We start from the raw sequence: 23,892 nt of genomic DNA, 5'->3' as shown, positions 1-23,892 counted from the left end.
CAGTAACCAACACTATCACTGTACTTCATATATATGTGACTGACATGTTTCTATCTATCTAATCTATGTGTGAAGCTCTATTCTGTCTGTTATAAATTGTCGGGTACCGCTGTTGAATTGCCGGCCGGCTTTTTTAAAGAGACGGTGCATGAAAACACTATTATTTTTTTTGATAAATCCTTTACGCTAAATGACAAGTACAGTAAGCAACACTGTCACTGTACTTCGTATATATGTGGCTGACATATTTCTATCTATCTAATCTATGTGTGAAGCTCTATTCTGTCTGTTATAAATTGTCGGGTACCGCTGCTGAATTGCCGGCCGGCTTTTTTAAAGAGACGGTGCATGAAAACACTATTATTTTTTTTGATAAATCCTTTACGCTAAATGACAAGTACAGTAAGCAGCACTTTCACTGTACTTCGTATATATGTGGCTGACATGTTTATATCTATCTAATCTATGTGTGAAGCTCTATTCTTTCGGTTCTAAATTGTCGGGTACAGGTGTATGCCGCTGCTGAATTGCCGGCTTTTCATGTTTCACTGTTGGCACTGTTCCCATCGATTTGGGCAATCACTGTAATGCCACAACCACCATGGCTGTGGCATTACAGTGAGTGGCAGACAATCCCTGCATGATTGGTGCTCTAAATAGCGCCAGACATGCAGGACAAGCTTTTGGTGCACGAACAGTTATCGAACATAACCTCGAACAGCCGAATTTTTTGCAAATCGTTCGGGTTCGTCGAACAACTCGAACACCGCCCAAAACAGCTCGAATTTGAGATTGGCGAACAGTTCTAGTCGAACACCGCTCATCTCTATTTATCACCTAAGCTTATGAGTTTCAGCACAGCCTGTTGCCGCTTTGTTGAGGCCGTACTGCAGTGCTTCCAGCTTGTAACTGATGTGGTGATATCTGAGATGGAGGCTGAACATGAGGAGGAGGAGGAGGATGATGCACAGGAGCTGTACACTGTGGGGGCAACTCTGACTGACATAGGGCCCGCAATCCTCGGTGTGGGGAGGATGTGTTCCGTCCCAAGGTCCGAATGGGTCCCGGCTTCCACTATGTTTACCCAGTGTGCCGTCAGGCAGATGTACCGTCCCTGGCCACAAGCACTTGTCCACGTGTCCGTTGTCAGGTGGACTCTCCCAGTAACTGCGTTGTTGAGGGCACGGCAGATGTTTTGGGACACATGCTTGTATAGTGCGGGGATGGCACACCGGGCAAAATAGTGTCAGCTGGGGACCGAGTACCGAGGGACGGCCACCGCCATAAGGTTGCAGAAGGATTCCGTCTCCACCAGCCTAAAAGGCAGCATTTCCAACGCAAGCAGTCGTGAAATGTGCGAATTTAGGACTGTGGCCTGTGGGGCGTTGGCTGCGAATTTGTGCTTTCGTTGAAAGCTTTGGGATATGGACAACTGAACACTGCGGTGGGACGTGGACGTAGACGTTGATTCTGTTTCTTAAAAAACTGCCATAACAAGTGAAGACTGAGAGGAGGGGGCATCTTTGCATGCAGTATGGACAGGGGATTGCCTTGCACGCACAACACGGGGTTCTATAACACGCACAACAGCGGAAGAAGCAGTGGTGACACCCGCTGACACTGGTCGTGGACCCTGGGGTTCGCCCCACAAAGTCAGGTGCTTTGCTGCCATGTGCTTGATCATGCTGGTGGTGGTCAGGATGGTAGTTTTGTCACCCCTGCTGATGCTGGCATGGCAGGTGGTACAAATGGCCTTTTTGGGGTTATCAGCAGAGTCTTTAAAAAAATTCCAGACTCTGGAAGACCTACCGGTTGTACTGGCAACGTCCCTCTTGTTGGTGCTACGGGGAACTGTTGCCCGCCTTCTGTGTGCGGCCACCACACTGCTTCTTCCTGCCTGTTGGGGTACTCTGCCTCCCTTCCCCTGTGTGCTGCTGGCCTCGCTCTGCGTGTCCTCCTGCCACGTTGGGTCAGTTACTAGATCATCCACCACCTCCTCCTCTTTCACTTGCGCACCACGATCCTCCTCCTCACTTCCTGGCAATTGTGTCTCGTCATCGTCCACCTCTTGTGACAAATTGCCAGCGTCGACTTCCCCTGGCCGTGGCTGTTCAAATATTTGGGCATCGCTACATGGGATCTCCTCTTCCACCACTTCAAGCGGAGCAGGTGAGGGGCACAAATATGGAAATGGACCAGTGAACAGCTCTTCAGAGTGTTCAAGTGTGGGATCAGCTGCTGTCTGACGACATTCGGCATGGTGGGAGGAAGGAGCATCATGGTGAGGAGGAGCATGCGGTCGAGACTCATGGCTACTAAAACTTGACCGTGTGGAAGACAGACCGGAGGTGGTGGTGCCCAGTTAACTGGAAGTATTATTTGCTATCCAATTAATAACCTGTTCACACTGATCAGTTCGCAATACTGGTGTTGTAGTGTGCTTCCCTAGTAATTCGGTCAAGAAGTGGGAGTGAGAAGATGTGGCTGTTGGTTGTGGCACATTTTCACCTTGGCCACGGCCCCGTCCTCTACACGCACCATCACCAGAACGTCCAGTTCCACGTCCCTTGTCACGCGCCTTGCCCATTGTAAATGAAGTAAAATAGCTTACACTCGCACTATCAATGGAAAAAGGGTAATAAAAAGAAGATTAGAACCGTGGAAGAGGAAAATCATAGCTCTATTTCTCTGGCCTACACCAGAATCTTTTAAACAGATATATCTGTGTCTGAACACTGAGCGAGACACTCAATTTTTTTATTTTTTATGTAAAAAAGGCAAAAAGGTCGATAATACAGAGATTTGACCCGTGGAACTGCAAAACCAAAGTTCTAGTTCTCTGGCCTACACCAGACTCTTTTAAACAGATATATTGGTGTCTGAACAATCAGGGAGACACTATTACTGTTTTTTTTTATGGTAAAAATGCCAAAAGCAGGATAATACAGAGATTTCACCCGTGGAACTGCAAAACCACAGTTCTAGTTATCTGGCCTACACCAGACTCTTTTAAACAGATATATTGGTGTCTGAACAGTCAGGCAGATACTATTACTGTTTTTTTTTTACGGTAAAAATGGCAAAAGCAGGATAATACAGAGATTTGAACCGTGGAACTGCAAATCCAAAATTCTAGTTATCTGGCCTACACCAGACTCTTTTAAACAGATATATTGGTGTCTGAACAGTCAGGGAGACACTATTACTGTTTTTTTTTACGGTAAAAATGCCAAAAGCAGGATAATACAGAGATTTGAACTGTGGAACTGCAAAACCACAGTTCTAGTTATCTGGCCTACACCAGACTGTTTTAAACAGATATATTGGTGTCTGAACAGTCACAGACACACTTAATTTTTTTTTGGGGGGTGGGGGATACCAAAAGGTTAATAAGACACGTATTTGTACAGTCTGACTGAAGAAAAAAAAAAATATAGGATTTAGATGAAAAAAAAAAGGATTTTTCCTGGCCCCTGAGACCGGGGGATAAGTCTAGCAATTTGACCAGCAGGAGCACACAGGACTGTAATGCAGAGTTTGCTGGTATAACCACTGCGTCTCCTATACAGCCTGCCTGACTGATATCTCGGATGGATATTAGTCCTGAGAAGGACTGTTTGTTTGATTTTGCAGGCTTTAGAGACCCTATACTACCTATTTCGCACTATATATCTCTCCCTAACTCAGCAGCACTCTCCCTACACTGTCTGATCCGGAGCGACTGTGTCTAAGATGGCGGCGCCCGGTTTGAAATACTCGAGGTGACGCTGTGCGGCCAGCCAATCACTGTAATGCCCACAACCAACATGGCTGCGGCATTACAGTGACTGGCTGGCAATCCCTGCATGTTCATTGGCTCTGTAAAGAGCGCCAAACATGCAGGGCGGAGACCCAAGCTCCCCCCCGAGTAACCCGGAAATGCTGGGCGAACATCCCGAGTAGCGAGATGCTCGGGCGAGGACCGAGCAGTGTCGAGCATGCTCGCTCAACACTATGCAGCAGCCAAAATATGGCAGTTTTAGAGTTTTGATTTTCTTACTTTTTCATTTTTTTATATCTTTATTTTTAACTGGGAAAAGGGAAGCGATTTGAATTCTGATATTATTTCTAATTTTTTTAACATGTTCTTAAACATGGTAGCCAATCATAGCTTAGCTTTCATTTCCTTAACTGTTCTGGTAACATGAGATCTGCCCTGTGATTGGTTGCTATGGACAACAAGGCCAGTTTTTCAATCAAAACAATTTGATAATGAGGCCTAATGTGTCTCATGAACCACAATATGTGCAGATGTTGCCTATAGATTTCTGTTATTTATTTATCATTATGGGTTCTGTTTTTTTATGATCCTAGATCCTTTGGCACCTTCCCTTAGCAGCCGCAGCTATGACCCCAGACTCAGGGTCCTTTGCCAACCAAAAATAAACTTTTGTCTCATATAAAAGTTATGAACAGATGAAAAATAATCTAGAACTAACATTCGTATAACTCGCTGCTAGGCAATGGTGGCAACATATTGGAACACTGTCTTACCAAATATATTTCTCATGGAGGTCTAAAGAACTATTTTATGGCTAGTTACACTGCCAATATTTCCTTCCCAATATCTGCTGTATATGTACAGTGCATGTCGGGTACGGGTCTACAATGAATGGGGCATCAATGAATATTGTTAATTTCATCAAATACTGCAATACTGAAGTAGCGATAATGATAATGATCGCTGGTTCAAATCTCCATTGGGGGCAAAAAAGAAAAAAAATATATAAAAACTTATATCACCCCCTTTTCCAAATACAAAAATAAAGAAAGTAAAACTTAAAAAAAATAAAACTATTAAAAAAATAACGTAACAAATATTTTTGGTATCAATGTGTCTGTAAAAGTGCAATAAAAATATGACATTATTTAACCAAAGCAGATTCCAGGGCACCAAAGAGTAATAGGGATAAAACGTAGCCTTTATTCCATCCTTAAAATCGCATCATGAGATACAAATGAGGTAGACGAAGAAACGTTTCTGCCCAAATAGGCCTTTTTCAAGCCAGAGATACAATGAAAATTACAGCCATGACTAAACGTTGCTTCGTCTACCCCATTTGTATCTCACTATGCGATTTTAAGGATGGAATAAAGGCTATGTTTTATCCCTATTACTCTCTGGTGGCTTGGGGTCTTCTTTGGATTGTCTGTTGCCTTAGACCTTGTGGGGGTCTTACTGAGTCAGCACGGAGTCACCAATGGTGCATGAGAATCAATTTGTGGACTAAATTATTTAACCAACAAATATGGTTGCACTCTGTAGTGCTATAGCATGTAAACATGAAATATATGAAATATGAACTGCATTACAGCTCTAGATAGTAGGAAAAATGAAGATACTTAGCACATGATTTGGACAATTCATGCATGCCTATCAGCCAACGACAAGGCGATCTCCTTTTGCTGGGGACCTATCCTAATGTGAATCCTCTCCTAGGCTGAAGCCTACATTTATATGGGTAGGTAGGATCCTGCTGTAATTAAAACCGCCACAGGCTGATGGGTGGAGTGCTCGATCAGAGAGCCTACATAAACTTTATTTGTTAGTTATATATAGAGATGGCTACTCCTAGTATGCACCTGTACACACCAATTTTCTGTTTGGAAGTGAAGGTCAGTCTTTTGTTATTGATACGTAGGCTCTCTGACCGAGCGATTTTAATTACAGCAGGATCCTACCTACCCATATAAATGCAGGCTTCAGTCTACAAGAGGATTCACATTAGGATAGGTCCCCAGCCACAGGAGATCGCCTTGTCATTGGCTGGGCATACATGAATTGGTCAAATTATGTGCTAAGCATCTTCATTTTTACCTATTTTCTAGAGCAGTAATGCAATTCCAATTTCATATATTTCATGTTTACATTCTATAGCATTACAGAGTGCAACTTTATTTGTTAGTTATATATAGAGATAGCTACTCCTAGTATGCACCTGTACACACCAGTTTTCTTTTTGGAATTGGCGGTCAGTCTTTTGTTATTTAAATTATTTAAGCAGAATGGCAAACAGTGTAAAGCTTGAAAAAGTTGATATATGAGAATTTTTTTGGTCCCTAAAAAATGCAATGAAAAACATTGTATGTACCCCAAATTATACTAATCAAAACTACAGTTTGCCATACAAAAACACAAACCCTCACAGCTTCATTGATGGAAAAATAGCAAAGATCTGATTTTTTTTTAACCACTAAAATATATACGTAATATATAAAAAAAAGCTACAAAAGTTTGGGATCCCCGTAATTGTACTTACCTAGAACATTATGTTGCCAGGTCATCTTATCCCCCAATAAATACCGTAAACATAAGACCCAAAAAACAATGGGGGAACTGCATTTTTTTGCCATTTTATCCCAGTTGGAATCCCCATTTTTCAACACATTATACGGTAAAGTGAATGGTGTCAGCTAATGCCACTTGTCACAGAAACAAAAAAAAAGCTCTTATACGGCTATGTCAAAAGAAAAAGAAAAATGTCATGGCTCTTCAAAGAGGGGGGTGAAAAACAAGTGCAAGAAAGCACACAAACAATAATTTGCCTGGTTGGAAAGTGGTTAAAGGATTGAAAAAAGTAAAAAAAAACAAAAAAAAACACTTTTATTTAGCAACAGCATCACTACTTTCTATCTTCACTAGAATGAGGCTGCAATACCACACACAGCCTATGGAAAATAGTGGTGCTGTTTCTAGAAGAAAGCAGTCAGGTATTATTTATTCAAGAAGAAATTCATTTTCTATGATAGTACAACTAAAATTCATTTGGTTGCCAAATACAGCATTTCTATATATGTGGTCAGGCTGTCTGCAAGTTCTAGAGAGAAAAGAAAAAAATCAGGCTAAGCTACAAAAATAAAGTTTAAGCACTTAGATTTAAAGGAGCCTAATATTTATTATTTCTTTTACCATATCCTCTTAAGGAGTGATTGACACTTGGAAAAACAAATATTTAATGCTTCAGGCCAACTAAATCCACATTGCCCCACTTTAAAATAGAAGCCGAGTTATATGTATAATTACTTCCTTATGTAAACAGCGAGGAGCCGCTAATGAGTGATTGCTGGATTTCCAATTCAAATTAGCCATGTGCTAAATTTGTGATCTGAACGTGGCGCTTTAATCCGTTTATACATGTCAGGCTGATGGAATGTGAGATTACACTCTCATTATGACATAAACCATAAAGAACCCAACTGCGAATGTGAAAAATATATTTATTTATCATACTTATTACTGAATTACCGTAAACATTTCTGACAACTTGAGAGCTGACGCTCCCTCCGAAAAGAGAGCAACAAATTAAAACCAGAATCTGCTCCTTTAGAAGCTTATAAAATTCTGGAAAATTGTGTTATTTATAGATGAATATTTGTGGGTCTGGGTGAACAATGGGGAAGTGGGTATAGCAAAGGTTAGGGGGCTCTGTGTCAACATCATACTATTTTGACGGCACTGTGGGGCATCATACTATGCGTGTGGAGAATACCGTGGGGAAATTCACTGAAGGGGCATTTTTTGGGCATCATACTCTATAGGGACTCTGAGGCAGTGAGCGGGATTATATACGAGGGACGGGCGGTATGTATCCCCCAGGATGCGCATAGAGGCATATTGAACTCGCTTGAGTGCATTACAATCACAGGCACAGCTGTGGTTGCAGTTCAAAATAAAAATAAGTTGAACTTGGTCAAGGTATTTGACCCAGGCGGATTAAGAAAACCCGGCATAGGCTTTTATTTTAGGAGTGATCTACAGGTGGCAGTGGGGCGGTTCACTCCTTCCAGCCGGGTCTTACAAGTGGCTCATGTCCATAGTTTTCATTTAAAAACCTGCAGCAAAGGTTTGGATGCGTCAGTCTTTGGTTTGCAAGCTGCAGAGCAGGAGGCTCTGTGTTATACAGGCCTGTGTGATGTGAACACAGAGCCCAAGTAGGCAAAGCTTCTGACACTCCTCGGAGTGATACGGTGGTGCAGTCGCCCACGGCAATGGTGTTTTGTTTGTACGGACTATTTTGGACAACCCGGCTGCGATCCAGAGGATAAAGCTGCCTTCACTGTGTGAGTTTTTGGACAATAAAAATTTTAAGTTGGACTTTCTTGGGTCACTGCCTGTTAAATCGCACTGTGTGAATACCGCCACACTACAGGACCGTAAAAGAGATGTCGTAGTGGGTGAGAAAACTAAGGGTTCATAAAAGGGGCAAAATGACTGTGAAAGTACCACAATACAGTCCCTCTTTCTGACTTTAAGATTGGAAGGTTTGCCTTTCTGTGTCTGCCTCTATGTGCAACAACCTTGCCTTCATTGGCAATTTTTTTTTTGAAGGGGGGGGGGCACCCAATTAGGACCTCTGCTGCGGGGCACCATGATTTCTATGTACACCCCTGAATGATTGAGTCTTTTTTGAAGGCTGTGGCTTATATAAAATACTCCTAATCAGAGGCGTAGCTAGGAGTTCAGTTGAGGAGTTCTATGTGTAGTGCGGGGTCTGTCACCCTCTAACTGTCCTCCATGTGTAGTGCGGGGTCTGTCACTCTCTACCTGTCCTCCATGTGTAGTGTGGGGTCTGTCACTCTCTACCTGTCCTCCATGTGTAGTGTGGGGTCTGTCACCCTCTACCTGTCCTCCATGTGTAGTGTGGGGTCTGTCACTCTCTACCTGTCCTCCATGTGTAGTGTGGGGTCTGTCACCCTCTACCTGTCCTTCATGTGTAGTGTGGGGTCTGTCACTCTCTACTTTCCTCCATGTGTAGTGTGGGGTCTGTCACTCTCTACCTGCTCTCCTTGTGTAGTGTGGGGTCTGTCACTCTCTACCTCTCCTCCATGTGCAGTGTGGGGTCTTTCACTCTCTACGTGTTCTCCATGTGTATTGTGGGGTCTGTCACTCTCTACCTGCCCACCTTTTTTAATGTGAGGTTTATCACTCTCTACCTGTCCTCCATGTGTAGTGCGGGGTCTGTCATTCTCTACTGCCCACCATGTGTAGTATGTGATCAGTCACACTCTACTTGCTCTGCATTTTTAATGTGGTTTTTGTCACTCTGTACCTGCCCTCCAAGCGTAGTCTACTGTCTTACTGTCTACCTTACCTCCTCGCCTTTATTAATGTTATATTACTATATATATATTTTGTGTGTGGACCTGCTGAGAGCTGTTTACTAGTGTTGAGCCACCCCCGTAGTGTTCGAGTTCGGTTCGGTTCGTCGAACACCCGTATGTTCGCCGAACTGTTCGTCGAACTGTTCGTCGAACACCGTTAAAACCAATGGCAGGCAAACAAAAACACATAGAAACACATAGAAAACACATAGAAAACACTTCAAAGGTGTCCAAAAGCTGACAAACTGCTCAGAAGACACAACTAACACAGGGAAAAGTGACAAATACATATAGTCATGCGAAAAGAAAAGAGGTGGAGGAGTAAAAGGAGGGGGAGACACAGATATAGGCATGTCATGCCCTTCTAAAATCAAGAAAGGATGGAGTAAAAATCTAAAATCAGCCTACCAACACTCAGACGTCGTGACAAGAAAATTAAAAAAAGAAATATCTTTAGGTAGAATGGCGGTTCCATTCAGAACACTTTCCTTACAAGACGTAGTGGTATCCCCGTTGTGAGTTGTGCCAAAAACGGAACCTAATACATTCGGACTAATCCACTATTTGTCATATCCAAGGGGCAGGTCCGTAAACGACAACATCGACGCGGAACAAAGTACAGTAGTATATACTGTACATCCTTTGACAAGGCAATCAGGCAGATCAAGAAGTTGGGAAGGGGCACCCTAATGGCCAAAACAGACATTGATGCGGCGTTCCGGTTACTTACTACCTGTGCCTCCTAATAGTGTCCACCTATTGGGCTGCTTCTGGGAAGGAGCATACTATATAGATCGCTGTTTGCCCATGGGGTGCTCCAGATCCTGCTCACTATTTGAGGCGTTTAGTTGCTTCCTCAAATGGGTTGTAATGGACGTTTCTAAGGGGGCACATATTATCCATTACCTCGACAACTTCTTATGCCTGGGCCCAGAAGATTCTCCACAGTGTGAATACACGCGGTAGTCCACCTGTGAGAAGGAGAGAGCTGGAGGGAGAGCGGACACCACAGAGCCGAGGGGTTAGATGGAGAACGGAAGAAGGAAAGAGGGCGAGGGAGGTAAGGGAGTACAGTGGAAGGCCGACCTGAGCTCCCCCACGTTCCTGCTGGGCAGGGAACAGCCCTGGGAAGAAAAGCCGCTTGCACATCCCTTTGAGGTTACGGGCGCGAGCGGGCAGAGGGACTACGCTGGAGTGCGAAGCCGACACGGCCAGTCCGTTCCTGCCCGTGCGACCTCCTTGTTGCCGGGTTTGTGCCAGAGCCGCGGTGGACCCTGACGGCCAACCCCCCTCTCCCAATACTGGTGCCTGTCCGCTGGTGGGTCGAGCCCCCCCGCGGTGAGGGGGGAGTAACATCTGCAGAAGAAAGACCATCTTCCAGCCAAACTAAGATGTCTACTTCTTTTCGTGGACAATGTGATACGATCCCTTTCTTACGGACACGCCCATCGCTAAAAATTCCAGATGAGGCACAAAAACAGCAGGTGCTTCAACGGATATCAAGTGCTCCTTCAAGTGGGCTCTCCTCCACCTCAACTACAACATCACAAATACTCCAGTCATCAGAGGTGTCACCCCAATCGCACTTGCTTCCTCACAGCTCCCAAGTCTCCAGCTGCCCGTCTGAGTATGGGGTAACACAGATGGTTGAGTCTGCACAGCTGTTTACTCATACTATAGCCTGGGAAACGGAGGTCTGCTCCAGAGCTTCTGTTAATCCAGACGAAGAAATGATCTGCACTGATGCCCAGAATCTTTATGAGTCGGATCCAGGACCAGATGAAGAAGGTTCTGAGCATAATGTAGACCCTCGTTCCTAAACTGTAACTCCTGTTGGTGGAGACAATGATGAAGACGATGATGAGACTCAAATACATGATTGGAGCGACAACTTGACTTTTCGGTCAGGGCAGGAAGAGGTTGGCTCTGATGACGACGAGTGTGAGAACACACAGGGTGATGATGACGAGGTTGGAGATCCCACTAACTGTCAACCCACAGTCAGCCAGGTGAGGAGGTCAGCAGAGGAGGTGGAGGAGGATGTGACTAGCCCAGGGGATGGGGATGACTCGGTACCCGGGCCTTTGCCTGGCCTTGGGGATGTCGCGGTGGTCGGCTCCCGGGCCCGTACCCTGGGGTCACTCTTTAAAAGGGTGGATAATTGTTAATTTTATTAAACGTTCGTGACGCCACTGTGGTATCTGGTGAGAAGCACCAGCGCTGCAGCAGTCCACTGAGGCCGGTGATAAGGCAGCTCGATGATATAGCTCCCCACAGATGGAGCTAGGCCTCAGAAAAGCGTATGCAGGGGGAATGCAGGACAGGCGAGACCCAGCTGGATCAGAGCAAGAATGGGAACGGACACGGTAGTCACTTCAGTACCTTTTACTGGTGGAAATTCAGGCACATCCCGGAGCACTGTAGGGTGAAGGGTGCATATCAGGATCCTCCCCAATGAGCGGGTGTAGGGCCTCCTGTTTCTTGCCTCTGCGTAGTAAGTTTCTGACCTGCCTGGAGCTAGGCCTAACTTTGTCTCTGTCCTGCGCTGGCTGACCTTGTGGTAGGGCCTTGTCTTAGAGTTCACGCTCCCAGTATGCGGAGCCTAAGCATCTCCTGGCTCTGTTACATATCAGCACCTTAGCGATCCTGGGACTTGTAGTTCTCCAGGGATTCCGGTTATGCCTTACTGGGTCATAGAGATCCCGGTAAGCTCGGATCCGGTGTCCGGTAAATGCTTCAGGGTGAGCTGGTTAAGCTCCTCTGCCCCCTATGTACTAACTCTCCACTCTCCTTCGGCCTACTCGGGCCCTCGCTAGGCTATACACACTAACGGCAGCTTGCCCGCTTCACCGATCTTATGGCGCCGACACACCTTAAGCTCTAACTGGGCTCCCTGAATCTAGCTAACAGGAGCCTCGTGCTCCACTGCTGAACTATTAACTGAGTTCTCTAGACTAGACTGAGCTCCACTGCAGACTGACCTCTCTTAGGCTTCTCTACTGCAGGAACTCTTCAGAGGAACTGAACTGCCTAGCTCCACCTTCCCTATTTATATCCCTAACGGGCTCCCTCTGCTGGTCTGAGGTGGAAGGTGGAGATGTGTGAATGTTTATGGGGGCCTCTTGTGGAGGATTCCATCAATGCACTCTTCTAGGATCTGTAATACCAAGCGCAGCTGGGCGTCACAGATGCTATTGACGACGAGGTTAGGTTGCGCCTTCCTGGACAGAGACGGAGTACTGGAAGGACGTCAACAACTGCATCCTCAACCACAACTCTGCCTCTGACCACAAGTCGTAGTGGCTCTTCAGGTCGCATGGGCTCTAAGCCTTGCATAGCCTGGGCATTTTTTCAGATCGATAAGGATGATGCAACTCGTGCTTTCTGTAATATTTGTCACCAAAAGCTAAGTAGAGGCAAAAAAATCCATAGTTTGAGTACTTCATGCATGAACCGTCACATGGATATGAAGCATAAGTTGCAGTGGGAAGCTCACTGTGCTACAATGAGGCCTAGCGGGCCGGGCCAACGACCGTCTGCCCCATCTTGTGCATCCGCGGCCTCTTCATCCTCTGTGACTGGGGGGACAGCAGTCACACATGTTTTTGGACACAGACCTGCCACCTCTTTACCCACAACAGCCAGTGTGATTGGCAGGTCATCATTTCATTTGGAAGTGGAAACACCAGCTGGTGTTGAGCGCTCTCCAACATTGAGAGCACCATCTTTGGATCAAGGCAACCTAACTTTTCTGCCTGCATCTTCCTCACAGACCGGCAAGTTTGCTGGGGACACCCTACTCAATCCCGTCTAAGCACAACAGCCATCCCTCGGTCCCTCAGATGTGGACAAGTAAAAGACCATTTCCTCCTAGCCATGACAAAGCTAAGAGGTTGAATTTCACCATCTGCAAGCTGTTGGCTACAGAAATGCTGTCTTTCCGCCTGGTGGACACAGAGGATTTTCGAGACCTTATGTCCATCGCAGTGCCCCAGTACCAGATGCCCAGTCGGCACTACTTCTCAAAGAAAGGTGTGCCTGCGCTCCACCAGCATGTCGCACACAACATCACTGCTTCTTTGAGAAACTGTGTGTGTGACAGGGTGCATTTCACCACAGACACTTGGGCGAGTAGGCATGGACAGGGGCGTTACATGTCGCTGACTGGGCACTGGCTAACTATGGTGACAGCAGGACAAGGGGCTGCTGTCCAAGTCTTGCCGTCCCCATGAGTTGTACGTCAATCCTCTTTATCTAGAAGTTCCTCCACTGCTTCTGCCTCCTCAACCTCCTCCACCTGCACCCAAAGCCTGTCCGGTAATGCCACTCGCTTTCTAACTGCGCAGAAGGAATCCTGCACACCTCCTTACTATGCTGGCAGCAGGGCTCAATGGCATCAGGCTGTGTTTACTTTGAAATGTCTGGGAAATGTGAGTCACACAGCTGAGAAGTTGTGGTCAGCTCTGGAGACCCAGTTTCATGAATGGTGGTCTCCACTGGACCTGCAACCAGGGAAGGCCGTTTGCGACAATGTTGCAAACCTGGATGCGGCCCTTAGCCGGGGCAATGTCACACACGTGCGTTGTATGGCTCACGTGTTGAACCTGGTTGTCCAGCAATTTTTAGCCCACTATCCCGGACTAGATGGCCTTCTGCAGAGGGCACGGTCGCTGTGTGCTCACTTCCGCCGTTCGCATCCCGCAGCTCAACGACTTACATCTCTACAGAAGTCGTTGGGCCTGCCAGTTCACCGGCTGAAATGCGATGTGCCGACATGGTGGAATTCAACTCTGCACATGTTGCAGCGACTGTGGCAGCACCGACAAGCCCTGGTGCAATACGTTCTGACGTATAGCCTGGGCCAACGAGATCCAGAGGTGGGGCAAATCACGCTGCAGGAGTGGTCTCAGATCATAGACCTATGAAGTTGACGCGCCCCCTGGGCCACGGGGTAACCCGGAGCCGGGCCGGTAGATGCAGGGGGTTGTAGTCACTGTGGCGGCGACCCGGTCCGTGACCCAGGGCGGTCAATCCAAGGGTAATTTGTATATATGGGTTTTATAATGTCCGACTACGCCACCTGTGGAGTGCGGCCAAAGGGGCCGCCGCTGCTGAACAGTCCTCTGAAGCTGGTGGTTTTGCAGCAATGGTATTATTACTCCCCACAGGAAGAGTGTAGCTTCAGGGCAGTGTGGGTGGATGATGGTGGTTGTAGTGCAGGGAGTCAGTAATGAACACAGAGTCCGTGTGATGCAGTCCCAAGATCTTTACTCACAGTTGTTGCAGTCCAGATTACAGGTACCAGAGCAATCTCCCCCGTCATGCTGTGCGTACTCAGTGAGGGGCTCAGTCCACCCCCAGATAGCTCCGGAGTACTTAGCAGGACCCCCTTCTGTGTGTCCTTTCTCTGGCCTTCTCCCTGCACCTCACACCCAGTGACACTTCTTTCCGGTATCCTCGGGCCTTGGCGGGCGACGTGTGTTCCGTCCCCTGGGTTCTATGTGGCTACCTTCTTACTGAGACTGGTGCGGACTTTGGCCTGCAGTACATGAAATGCAGCAGCCTCCGGTCTCTAGTTGAGCCTTGCTGTTTCTCCGCTAGTTGAGGGACCGGTTCCCCTTATCTGGCCTGACCCCTCTACCTCCTGGTAGCAGCGGGCGTACGGGTGGCCTTCTGCACGGCCCGTACCCCTAGGGTCCCTTCGGTTCCTGGAGCCTTCCTACTCCCACTCCTCTCTTCTCTCCTTCAGTCCTGGGCCTCCCAGGCTAGGCCCGCCTCCGGAGCAGAGCTCATGCAGAGCCTCTGCTCCTGTCACTTCTCCTCCTCTGACTGGCTTGCTCTTTCTAAGATGGCTTCCTATTTATACTCTCCCTGTCATGTGCTCGCCTAAGCTGCTTTCTCCACCCACTCCCACTACATAGGACCCTCCCGCCAGCTAGGGACCTGGGACTGTGCTCTCCCTTAGGAGCAATCTCGCCCTACCCCCACTGCGGGTATGTGTTGGATGCAGGTGTTAGGGTCCCGAGCCATACTCCTTCCTTACCTGAGGGTGAGATACCACACCTCTGGGTGAGATGCAGTACCTCTATGGCGACTGAACCCTCAGGGGCGCCACACACCTTTCTGCACAGTTTTGAAATGGCGACGAAGATGTTTAGTGCTGACGCCGATGCCATTATCAGCATGACTATTCCGGTGATTTACATGCTGGAGCACACGTTAAACAGAATTCAGAGTCAGGTGGTGGAACAAGAGGAGGTGGAGGAAGTAGAGGAGGCGTCGTATGCGGAAGGGATAACATCTCCAAGGTCCAGACGGTCGGCAGCACCAAGGCGGCAGGCATGGGAGGGTGGGGGAGAGGGATTAACCAGGCCACAAGGTAGCAGCCAAACTGTTGAGGAAGGTGCAGGAGCCGAGGAAGAAGTGGAGAACGAACTGGCGATGGGCATGTAAGACTCATCAGATGAGGGAGACCTTGATCACATTTCTGTTGTGTGAGGTTGGGGGGAGAGGGCAGACGAAGGAAGCATGATTCTTACCTCGCTACCAACACAACAAGAACTTGGTCCTCCTGGATGCGCAAGACACATGAGTGCCTTCTTGCTGCACTACCTGCAACATGACCCTTGGATTGTCAGAATTTGAAGTAATCCCGACTACTGGGTTGCCACACTCTTAGATCCCCGGTACAAAAGTTAATTTGCCGAAATAATTCCTGCCATAGAAAGGGATTCACGCTTGCAGGAGAATCAGCAGAGGCTGTTGCAGAATCTTACATGTGCTTTTCCACAAAACACCAGTGGTGCACGTAGTGAATCTCACAGTTCTAAGTTGCAAACCGTGGGACTGTCGAGTCTTCATCACTCAAACCGTAACAGTAACACAGTATCTGCTGGTAACAGCAATTTTGTGGAATCGTTTCACTACTTTTTTAGACCATCCTTTGCAAGGCCACAGGAGACAAGAAGTCTGACACATAGTCAACGCCTAGAGAGGATGGTACAGGAGTATCTCCAAGTGAACATCGAAGCCATGACTGTGTCTCTGGACCCTTGCTCATTTTGGGATTCCAATCTGGAAACATGTCCGGAGCTCGCCACTCATGCCTTGGAGATCTTGTCATGCCCTGCAGCCAGCGTTCTCTTTGAATGTGTGCTCAGCGCTGCTGGTGGTGTGCTGACAGATAAGCGCACGCGGCTGTCCACTGAGAATGTAGACAGACTCACGTTCATAAAGATGAACAAATCATGGATCAGCAAGGACTTTTCTACCCCTGTGTCATCCTGGGGAGACTAAAAGCTTGAGGATTTGGTAAAATCACCTCACCAACCGTTTTAAGCAACTCTGGGGCAATTGATGCCACTTAAGTGGTGTCTGTGCCACAATTTTTGGAAAAAATGGAGACTCTTTTTGGAGTCCCCTTGCTGTGTTTTACATGACGTTGGCATCGTCAATTCCAGGTGGGTTGGGTGGCCCCCCCTTTTAACTGTAAGAAACTACATACACTATGGCTTGGGGTAACACAGATGGTTGAGTCTGAAGAGCTGTTTACTCAGAGGTCTGCTCCAAAGCTTCAGTGTCTGCTAGTCAGCGTAGAATTTTTAACTGCATCTAGCCTAGGCAATACTTTGGGCGTAGTAGCCCAGCTGCGAAGCAAGCTGCACCGCCTGTGTATCTAATAAGAATTTTTAAATGCATCTAGCGTAGGCAGACTGTGGGGACCCCCAACCAAACCCAGACGCTCAGCCCCCCTACCGCCCCCCTTTCCTTGACAATACAATAATGTAACTCTTACAACTGGATGGGTGAGGATCGGTCACAGCTTTATTAACTCTTTATACTCATTCCATTAGAAAGGCATTTTATTTCTAAAATAATTCAGCTTGTTGCAGCATGCCCTGGGTCTCCACACCGGCAAGTTGGCCAACAAGTGTAACTCTCCAACATGTCCTTTCTATTTCCAGGCCACGGAGGATCCTGCATACTCGTATGCAGGACTCTGACCCCCATCCATCACTCTTGACGCTTCTTCCACTCCGTCCTGGAGTCCTGACAGGAATATGTCCAGTCCAATATCCATTAAGTGAACACCGTCGGGCCGTATGAGGCCTGCTTTATCTCCTTCCAGTTGTCGGTGTTGTATCACTACACCGCCACTGTCTCTTCTAAATTTTGCCATCCAAATATTTATTACCCGCCTTGTCCATTCGATGGCCGTGATGTCTCGCGCACCTTGCCATACCGCTATGGGCACAATCTCTGACCATACTATAGTTAGTTTTGTGAAAAATTCTCTGAAGCGCTCAGTGTCTAGTTTCATTATTGCCATTTGTTATGTGCTCTTGTGATGACCTAGGTCGTTTCCCCCAGCCTGTATAACTAAGATGACCAGACCTCTTGCCTCTCTCCCTACCTTGATTACCTCCATTAGTACCTGTGGCCATTGCAGACCTCTAATACCTCTCCAGTTGAAATATGTGTTATGAAACTCTAAATTCCTCCCGCCTGAGCGGACTTTCGCCCTTTTTTCTGCCCAATATATATATGAGTGGCCTATCACCCACACTATTGGCTTAGCGTCACCTGTAAAAGAAACAAACCACGTTAGGATAACAAGTCCGGTCTTATGTATCTCGCCAAACACGTGAATCGCCATCTCCCTATCCTCTGAACTTCCGTTTCTGACAGTCCTGCTCTTGCTGCTTCCGTGGCCGCGCCTATGCGGAATGAGTGTGTCCCGTAATCTTTGGGGTGGTTCCCTGCCGATGTTAGGCATTTATTAAATATAGCTTGGAACTGGTATCTTGATAATGGCATTCCATCAATGTGTGATAGGAAGAAATTACTTTGTGATCTGATGGTTATATATGTTTTTACTATTGTTACCCGACTCAGTGTACCGTTTGTGGGTTGTAGAAGTACCCAAGTGCCCCTGCCCGCTGGAACCATTTTCGATTTGCGTATGCGTAGACGTGTTGCATTATTGGCTATGACTACGTCCTGGTGTAATTAGCCTCCACTGCAGGTAATTTTGGATTGAGGGACTAATTCGCTTATGCATAGCGCCCCGAAGAAGGCGATAGCAAATGCAGTAGACAGTAGTGTAGCTTCAAATTGTGAGTGTCATATTAATGGTGTTAGGGATATGATATGAGAAATCAGTTTTAGTGACACGGGACGGGACGTCTACACTCCTGACTTGGCTGACCCCTTTTCCACCCTTTTATGGATTGTCTGATGATGAATCTCTTTGTCACATCTCCCCAATTCAGTAGTTGGAAGTGAAATGCTACTCCGGTCAGACACCGCTGCGCTGACGCCCCTGATATGCCCCTCATCATTATCTGGTGGAGAAATTCTATGGTGACTTGTAATCTGGCTTGGTCAACCCGTCTGCCTGCTACTAGTCGTGACCACTCTTCCCATGCCTTACCGTATGCTTGCCACGTCGACGGGGCAACTGACGCTCTGATAAATGTCATCAACTATTCGCCACTAGATCCCATAGGGAGGGTGGGCAACTGTTGCCCGATGGGTGGGCGTTGGGGAGGAGCTCTGTGAAAATCTGCCAATTGAATTGTGATAAAGCGTTAGCAGCAGCGTTAGACCCCTCAGCATCATGGCTAGCGTGGACCCATACATTGTGTTTTAGGCACAGGAATGCTAGCCGTGTAGTAGGCCTAGCACTGGGAGAGACGATGATGCCAACTTATTAATGCAGTGCGCTAGGCTGGTGTTTTTTGTTATGAAGCGTATATTTTTGTTAGCCAGGCGCGCGTCCCATATTTCTATTGCTACCACTATTGGGAAGAAAAATTATTTTCCGGGCTAGATGCAGCTAAAAATTATTATTAATTTGAAAGCTGGTGGAGCTTGGTATAGATGGCCTAATACAATGAGTACCACACACTGCTACAAGCCCAAATATTTTTTCAGAGCTAGATGCAGATAAAAATTATTTTGAATTTGCAACCTGGTGGAGGTTAGTATAGATGGACTAATAGAACAAGTCCCACACACTGCTACAAGCCCAAATATTTTTTCAGAGCTAGATGCAGATAAAAATTATTTTGAATTTGCAACCTGGTGGAGGTTAGTATAGATGGACTAATAGAACAAGTCCCACACACTGCTACAAGCCCAAATATTTTTTCAGAGCTAGATGCCGATAAAAATTATTTTTAATTTGCAACCTGGTGGAGGTTAGTATAGATGGACTAATAGAACAAGTCTCACACACTACTACAAGCCCAAATTTTTTTTCAGAGCTAGATGCAGATAAAAATTATTTTGAATTTGAAACCTGGTGGAGGTTAGTATAGATGGACTAATAGAACAAGTCCCACACACTGCTACAAGCCCAAATATTTTTTCAGAGCTAGATGCAGATAAAAATTATTTTGAATTTGCAACCTGGTGGAGGTTAGTATAGATGGACTAATAGAACAAGTCCCACACACTGCTAGAAGCCCAAATATTTTTTCAGAGCTAGATGCAGATAAAAATTATTTTGAATTTGAAACCTGGTGGAGGTTAGTATAGATGGACTAATAGAACAAGTCCCACACACTGCTACAAGCCCAAATATTTTTTCAGAGCTAGATGCAGATAAAAATTATTTTTAATTTGAAACCTGGTGGAGGTTAGTATAGATGGACTAATAGAACAAGTCCCACACACTGCTAGAAGCCCAAATATTTTTTCAGAGCTAGATGCAGATAAAAATTATTTTGAATTTGAAACCTGGTGGAGGTTAGTATTTCGTGTTATTATGTTATTTGGGCGGTGTTCGCTGAACGGCTCGAACACCGCCCAAAACAGCTCGAATTTGAGATTGGCGAACAGTTCGAGTCGAACACCGCTCATCTCTACTGTTTACACCCATATTTTTACCACTGATGAACTGCAAAACTGGCTGTCAGTCAATGCCGGGGCATGGGTACAACTGCCGCTCATTGTGTATGAGCGCTGGCTGAAGTCATGCTGGCACGCTGGTATGACTGAAAGCCAGCGGCTCCTGGGAGGAATAAAGTTCAAATTCTCCCGGACTTTCAGTACAGTGGACGGGCACCTTCTTAATGCTATTAATCTGCTGATTAACCCTACATCTGCAGGTTAATAGTGTTATCCGACCTGACAGGTTTGCTTTAAAGGGAATCTAAATCCAAAAGAACAAAAGATAATTGGTGACCAGATATACCTAATTAAGTAAAGAACCTATAAATGTGAATCATGGTCGATATAAAATAGACATTTATTGAAGAAATTCATAAAAACACATAAAGAATAATAATACAAAAGAGGAAAAATGTAATCAGAAAAAATGGGCAACTGAGGGTAGGTAGACGGACATATAAAATCATGTACAAAAAGCACACAATGACCAAGACCAGCCTAAGTAAGGACATATATTAAAACAGTCATTCAAGTAAAGTGCAAAAAGTGCAACGATAATGTCCCAAATGGGTAAATGCTAAGACTGCTAGAAAAAAGATAAGTGAATCAAAAGATAAGAAGGCAGCTGTAAAGGTCAGAGGTACTGGAGAAATAACATGAATGAGTCCAATAGACTACCTGAACGTCCCTCAGAGTCCACACAGGTCCGACGCGCGTTTCGCCGTAGGCTTTTACCAGGATGGAGGGAAAGAGGATAAGGGGGAGGTATATATAGGGCAGAAGACCAATGAGGAGACATCTCTAAAAATATAAGCATAGCGCTATGCGGGAAGAACGCCAAGCAGCGATCTGTTGGAAGGCTGCGTCTCGTGAGAGCGCAGGCTATCCACAGCATCGGTGCTGGCGTGCGTGTCACGTTGGAACGCAAAGGCGCCCGGAAATGACGTAAGCGATACATCCGGAGTGCATATGGAACGCAAAACCGGAAGCGGGGTAATGAGAATCTCCGAGATGATGATGACAAAAAGGGGGGAGGAGGGAGTAACTGCAGAAAACTCATGCGTGCCACCATGGAACGCAAGGAAACAGTGAAACAGGTAAGTAAAAAAGAAGAAAGGAAAGAATGTGTATAAAGAAAGGAAAAGAACGTGGGCAAAACAGAAAAGGTGGAAAACGAAAGTAAGAAAAGAAATAAAATAGTGAAAAATAAAAATAAAATAAAATAAAAAATAAAAAATAAAAATTAAAAAACTCAAAAAAATTGGTAATAATGAGTGATAGAAGAAATGTGCAAATGTGCACGTAAATACATATACCAATAATACAAAGAAATAAATACATAAATGAATAAATGAACAAAAAACAGTTGCCCATTTTTTCTGATTACATTTTTCCTCTTTTGTATTATTATTCTTTATGTGTTTTTATGAATTTCTTCAATAAATGTCTATTTTATATCGACCATGATTCACATTTATAGGTTCTTTAAAGGGAATCTGTCAATAAGATCAACCTCCAAGCCGCATATATGGAGATGAAACTCGCTGAAATGTAGAGCCATCAACACATTTTTATATTTTCTATCTGTTGCTTCAGTCTCAAGAAATTAGCATTTTAATTCAATTCAAAATGATGCATAAAATGCTCTGGGCCATATAGAGCAACTTACCAGGCCTCTGCCTCCTAAGTTTTTTCCCCGCCTACCACCAGTCTTTTTAGCTTGATTGATAAGTCACTACTGTCTGATTTCTTTGCCTAAGTCCTGAGGACACACATACAGGTGAGCTATCAATCGAGGTAAAGAAGCTTGTGCTTGGCAGAAACAGAACCTTACCCAGAGCATTTAATGCATTATTTGTTTGTGAATTAAACTGCGAATTTTTCACAAATGCAGCAACAGATTGAAGATATAAAGGTGTTGATAGATTTACATCTCAAAGACCTGCATGGCCATGTATACAGTTTTCCAGTGGTTGATCTTACTGACAGATTATTTTTACTTATTACTATGCAGAGAGAGGAAGGAGGAAAAGTTTAGAAGTCCAGGTCACTTATTGTCAATGTAGAGTTCTGTTCCGGTTGCTTTAAAATGGAAAATATGAGGAAAATTTTATTAAATAAACTATTGATGTGGTTCCACTTCCAGGTTAGTTTGCATGTGAGCTGAAAGCTCGATTTCTCAGTGATGGCACAGCAGATTAATACAATTCAGATATCATTCTTATTGCTTTTTTACCACCTATGAAGTCATAGTTTGATTAGTAAAATCTTCCTGTAAGGTTCCTTTGAATTGTGTGCTTGGCCTTTGAAGACATTTAGATGACTCAGCACCAGCTAAAATATTATCACAAAACAAAAAGTGATTGATGTAAAAACTACAAGACGTATGGATTTTTTTTAGAATGTAGATAACGACATGTAATGTATATTAACAATATGCAAAAAAAAAAGATAACATAACATTTATTAAAATAGATTACTTTAAACAAAACAAATGAAAAATGCAATATTTATCGTATATATTCTAAAGGATTACCCTAATCATGGCTGCTATATCTAATATTTTGGAGCCAATTTGTGTTATTTTACTAAAACGTTCTTGGAAAGAAAAATAATGATCTCTGAGGAACTAACTCATAATACAAGTGTGCACTGTGCAGCATGTGTTTATAATAAAAAATGAAAATAATTGACATGGAAGAGCATGTAAATTGCGTTGTCTTAAGACAGAACTGTATGGGGTGCAATCATGCACGGCCTGTTGGTATTTAAGCATGTATTGCGAGGCGTATCCAAGGATGCACATCTTTTTGTGATTTTACATAACTCTATCTGTGCATTTCCATGCTAACAGGACCCTGGTAGAATAAAACAGTCAAAAGCTCCACTTAATTTTAGTCATCAAATGTATGTATATAAGAGACGTGAACTGGACAACCCCGAGTATACCAAGTGTCACCTACATACAAAGCCAACCAATTACTATAACTAATCAAGAATATGGAGAATACAAATTACGCATCCCCATTATGGAAACTGAGCATAGTCCAACAAAGGACCCCAAACATCATGTGGGGATTTTTTAATGTCTTGAGTAGAGATGAGCGAACCCAAAGTTTAAAGATCGGGGTTCATACCAGACACCTAGTGTCTGGTGCTGTACTCCAAATATGGATTTCTCTGGATTTCTCTTGGAAATCCATTTTACAGTCCGGGGAGGAAAGAAGGAGATAGAGAAATAGATAGAGAGAGAGAGATTTTCCATCTCTAAAGCTTGGGTCCTCATTGATTTCAATGGGGTTCAGGTTCAGGTTCAAGTTGGGGTACCATTCTGGTACCTGAAGCAAACTTTGGTCTAAAGTCCGGTCCGGTACCAGAACCCAAACATCCACGGGTTCGTTGTCGCAGAGTACATCTTCTTACAGTCACCACTGTACTTACGAGAGCTTCAATCAGCAAGATATCTTGAGTAAACAGTATTTACTTCATACTGGTTAAACATGAGATACAATTCAGTGTCACACAGTCCGTGTGCTGCTGACATAACACATTCAGGAAAGAAAGAAAAACAGGAAGTAAAAACAACCAACAATTGAGAGCTTTCCTCCCCCATTACAGCAAGCATTTAACTATACACACTATCGCCATCTGCTGTCTGGTTAGTATAAAGTCCTCCTTTCACTTATAATAAGTCCTAATCTGTTGTATATGCCAACACCCTTTCTCAACGGTAAAGACTTATTCAATCAAACCCAACTTTTTTATTAGTCTCTGGTGTTTATCAGCATTCAACGCCTTCGTGAAGATGTCTGCTGTCATTTCTTCAGTAGGACAATACTCTAACTTCAAGACTCC

This window comes from Phyllobates terribilis, unplaced genomic scaffold (assembly GCF_046119375.1).
Source record: "Phyllobates terribilis strain yellow unplaced genomic scaffold, ASM4611937v1 Scaffold_1__5_contigs__length_1240528914, whole genome shotgun sequence".
Classification (NCBI taxonomy): Eukaryota; Metazoa; Chordata; class Amphibia; order Anura; family Dendrobatidae; genus Phyllobates; species Phyllobates terribilis.
Note: the sequence above shows the minus strand (reverse complement) of the source record.